Source organism: Tachysurus vachellii, chromosome 1, assembly GCF_030014155.1.
Source record: "Tachysurus vachellii isolate PV-2020 chromosome 1, HZAU_Pvac_v1, whole genome shotgun sequence".
In the NCBI taxonomy this organism is placed as follows: Eukaryota; Metazoa; Chordata; class Actinopteri; order Siluriformes; family Bagridae; genus Tachysurus; species Tachysurus vachellii.
The window spans coordinates 40,423,811-40,429,265 of NC_083460.1; positions in this window are offsets into that span (position 1 = coordinate 40,423,811).

Consider the following 5,455-nt stretch of genomic DNA (forward strand, 5'->3'; position numbering starts at 1 on the left):
GAAGCATATTGTCCCGTGTTACTATGCTCAGGACAGAGTGGCAGTTAGGGGTGTTTCAGTTTTGGGAGTGGCAGTTAGGGGTGTGTCAGTTTTGGGAGTGGCAGTTAGGGGTGTGTCAGTTTTGGGAGTGGCAGTTAGGGGTGTGTCAGTTTTGGGAGTGGCAGTTAGGGGTGTGTCAGTTTTGGGAGTGGCAGTTAGGGGTGTGTCAGTTTTGGGAGTGGCAGTTAGGGGTGTGTCAGTTTTGGGAGTGGCAGTTAGGGGTGTGGCAGTTTTGTGAGTGGCAGTTAGGGGTGTGTCAGTTTTGGGAGTGGCAGTTAGGGGTGTGTCAGTTTTGGGAGTGGCAGTTAGGGGTGTGGCAGTTTTGTGAGTGGCAGTTAGGGGTGTGTCAGTTTTGGGAGTGGCAGTTAGGGGTGTGGCAGTTTTGTGAGTGGCAGTTAGGGGTGTGTCAGTTTTGGGAGTGGCAGTTCGGGGTGTGTCAGTTTTGGGAGTGGCAGTTAGGGGTGTGTCAGTTACAGGTGTGTTATTTTGGGGTGTGACAGGAGTATGACATTTAGGAGTGTGACAGTTTGTATTTTTTTCCCTTTAATATAATTGTTTTCATTTTTGTTTGTTTTACTAATTTATCACCACAAAGATCGATTTTATCACTAATAATAAAGCTGAAGCAAACTGACGGATCAAACCGAAGTGTCCCAGAGCTCCACTGCTGATGGAGTTGAGGTGAAGGTCTAAATGTCAGAATGGATTTGTCAGAAGCAGGACTGATGAACCTCCGGCTTCCTCTGACTCCAGCGTTCTGAAAAAATAACTATTTAATGCATCTTACATAAAAAAAACAGAGAGTCAAAAAATGATTCACATTTTCTGGGGTATTTAAAGAATAATATGCATAATAAATTAATCATTAATATTAATGAGGAAGAACTTTTTAAGTATTGCTTCTCTTAGACTGCACTTGTGCTGAAAGCTTTGCCTCATCGTCTTAATTAATAACTGAGGAAGTAAGAAAGAAAGCAGGCTTAGGACCTATGTGTGTGTGTGTGTGTGTGTGTGTGGCTGTGTGTGAGTGTGTGTGTGTGTGTGTGTGTGTGTGTGTGCTGTGTGTGAGTGTGTGTGTGTGTGTGTGTGTGTGTGTGTGTGTGTGTGTGTGTGTGTGGCTGTGTGTGTGTGTGTGTGTGTGTGTGTGTGTGTGTGTGTGTGTGTGTGTGTGTGTGTGTGTGGCTGTGTGTGTGTGTGTGTGTGTGTGTGTGTGTGTGTGTGTGTGTGTGGGTGTGAGTGTGTAATCTAACGTTGTAACAGACTGGTTCTGTGTAGAACTTATAATAATATCAATCATTTAAAGATCTATAATCTATCATTTTAAAATAAAAGCCTTTAATTTTCTGTATTTTTTAAAAAAGAAAAAAAAATGTGTTCATTGATAAAAATGTTTAAAATCATTTAATTTTATAAACATGAAATAAAAACATCTAAAATCAGTCATTTTATTCATCTCCACCTTTGCAATGTTTCTACATTATATAACTAAAGATGATTTGAATTTTATCTTTTTTTAAATGACAAAAAATATTAATAGATTTTAAAATTTATTCATTTGCATTTTTAAAGGATAAATAGTTACAAATAATATAATTAAACTTAACAAAATCATCATTACCATTTAGCCAAACTACATTTTGTGTTGTTTTGCTTAATAAATGATTATTTAATTAAATTATACATTTAAATAAAATAATAAATTACAAAAATGTTACAAATCTTACATTTTAAAATGAAAATATTTTTTTTTGTCATTTAGTTTTTTCCTGTTCTGTGTTGCATAATTTATTTTATAGACCTTTAATAAGGAGTTAAATAAAGGAGATTCTTTATAATTATTAAAATACAATTATTTCTATTTAAAAAGATAAATATTAGTTGTAGTTAATAAGTAAATAAAAACATCTTTGGTGACCCAAAGTAACTAAACTATTTTGATTATATAGCTGGATGGTTGAAAAATTACAAGAACTAAAATTTACTCATTTGATTTTAACTTTAAAATTTTAAATAAAAAAAAAAAATATATATTTGTTTTTGCAGACAAATAAAAATAAATAAAAACAATCACTAATGATATTTCTAAACTCAACAGTAATTTTACTTTCAATTTTTGTCATTTTACAGGAATAAATTACAAGCATGGCAATTTAAAAAAAATGTTAATAAAGAATAAAATTTTAATGAAATTTGTCGCTTTTAGTTAAATGAATAAACGCATAATTGGTGATATATTTAAACCAAAAAAAAGTTGAATTACAAAAAAAAAGACATTGGATAAAGTTCAGATAATTCAACGATCTATTCGATTAACTAATTATCCTAAAAAGTTAAAACATTCATTTAATTATTTAAAAAAGAATCCAGTCACATTATTTTATGCCTTAAAAAAAAGAACCAAAACACTAAATTCTTTCTAAAAGTTTGAGAAACTAACAAACAAACAGACAAACAAACAGAGGAGAGAAAAGAAGGAGTGAGGAGTTAAGAGATAAAACCAGTGTGTTTATTTTATTAGCTCGGACGCCTCGGGGGAACGCCGGAGTCCGTGAACTGTCAGGGCCTATTAAACATGTAATTCTTGATGGAGGCAAACTTTCTACACACACACACACACACGCACGCACACACACACACCCACACACACCCCCACACCCACACCCACACAGAGAGAGAGAGAGTCCAGTATAACGTGTTATTAAAAAGATGAGCATTGCCGAGTGAAAATAAATAAATAAATAAGAAATACTGATTAAATTTTAAGCAGCCGGCGGGCTGATAGTTTGCCCGAGGCGTATTTGTCAGTTTCAAAGGGTGTTTTTATTAATTTTGTATTTTGCATTTTGTTAGTGGAAAGAGCTCGGTCCGCTGGGAACGCCATGAGCTACAGCCGAGCCGAGACGAGCCTATAGCACACGAGAGGAGACGAGAGGTACAGGGAATGTCAAACAGATCACACACACAGACACACACACACACACACACACAAATGCTTCTCTTACTATACTTGTGCGGACCTACTGTCCACTCACATAAAACAGCTAACTAAGACTAGGCTACGACATCTAACACTAATACTGGAAATTCATCTCTTTTCTTTTCTTTCTTTCTTTTTTGTTTTAAATAAAAGCCACAGTTTTTGCAAAAGTATGGAGTAAAAATCCCCATGAGGTCAGAACTGACAGGTTCTCCTATCCTTGTGGAGACATTGGGGTATCTTGGTCATCATCAAGTTATTAAAAATCAGCTGAAAGTCTTGTGCAAGGCCACACACACACACACACACACACACACACACACACAAACACACAATTAAGGAAATCCAGAAATGCACCAAAATACAAGAAGACAAAATTGTACAAAAATATAAGAAGACAAAAATAAGAAGACAAAATTGTAAAAGTGTACGTATACAGGCACACACACACACACACACACACACACACACACACACATGTTGAAATATGTATGAACACACTCACACGGCAAAGAAACATGATCGAGTTCATTTTACTCATTTGACCTACTTCATTATTTTATACTGATAATTATAAAAACAAGAAGAAGAAGAGTAAAGAGAGAATCAGACAAACATCACACACACACACACACACACACACACACACACACACACACACACACACACACACGCACAAATACACATGCAGATCAACACACATCAATACACACTAACACATACACATTACGACACACAATAAAACCCACCAATACACTGAGTATGAAAATAAACATACTACTGTTTTGCTTCTGTTTTATAACACAACAAATACGATCAACAAACAAACAAACAAACAAACAAACAAACAAACAAACAAACAAAGGGGGTGACACCAAATACCAAACACCAGAACCCTAAACCGCAGATTTAGAAATTCTGGACAAACACACTTCTAAAGCACGTCAGAGCGCCATCCAATCATCAACTGTCAAAGGATTTAGAAAAAACCCAGAAAACTGGGCCAGATATGTGATGAATTATAAATCAGATTAATATCTGAGCTGGAAATGCAGATTTTAAAGACTGCAGCAAGTCGTGTGAACAACTGAAAACACAAACACAACAAGATCACTTAACGTCTACATGTGGATGATACAAACATCTTCAACAATACAAACACCACCATCCTCATCACAATCCTCTTCCTCATTACCTCCATCACTACCACCACCACCATCATCACCATCAACACCATCCTCATCACCATCCTCTTCCTCATTACCCCCATCACCACCACCATCATCATCACCATCATCACCACCATCATAACCATCTTCTTCCTTATCACCTTCATCACCACCACCAACATTACCATCACCACCATCATCACCTCCATCACCACCATCATCACCATCATAACCATCTTCTTCCTTATCACCTTCATCACCACCACCAACATTATCATCAACACCATCATCACCACCATCATCACCATCCTCTTCCTCATCACCTCCATCACTACCACCATCATTACCATCAACACCATCATCACCACCATCATAACCATCCTCTTCCTTATCACCTTCATCACCACCACCATCATTACCATCACCACCACCATCATTACCATCAACGCCATCATCACCACCATCATCACCATTGTCTTCCTTATCACCTCCATCACCACCATCATCACCACCACCATCACTACCCTTTTCCTCATCTCTATCCTTTTCCTCATCACCTCCATTATCATTACCATCATCACCACCATCATCATCACCACCATCCTCAACATCAACAGCATCATCCCCTTCAACACCATCCGCATCATTATCATCACCACCATCCTCCGCCTCCTTAACTCCACCATCACCACTATCATCAACACCATCATCTCTGTCAACACCATCCGCATCCTTATCAACATCATTATCAGCAACACCATCATCATCCTTTTCATCATCCTCGCCATCCTTCTCCTTCTCCTCATCACCTCCACCACCATCATCACTACCATTATCAACACCATCATCCCCATCAACACCATCCGCATCATCATCATCATCATCACCACCATCATCATCCTTTTCATCATCCTCGCCATCCTTCTCCTTCTCCTCATCACCTCCACCACCATCATCACTACCATTATCAACACCATCATCCTCATCAACACCATCCGCATCATCATCATCAACACCACCATCATCATCACCAACATCATCATCCTTTTCATCATGCTCACCATCCTTCTCCTTCTCCTCATCACCCCCACCACCATCATCATCACTACCATTATCAACACCATCATCCCCATCAACACCATCCGCATCATCATCATCAACACCACCATCATCATCACCAACATCATCATCATCACCATGTCTAACATCACATATCTAATTATTATTATAATAAATAATTATTAAGATCTGATGAATGGCTTTATTGTTT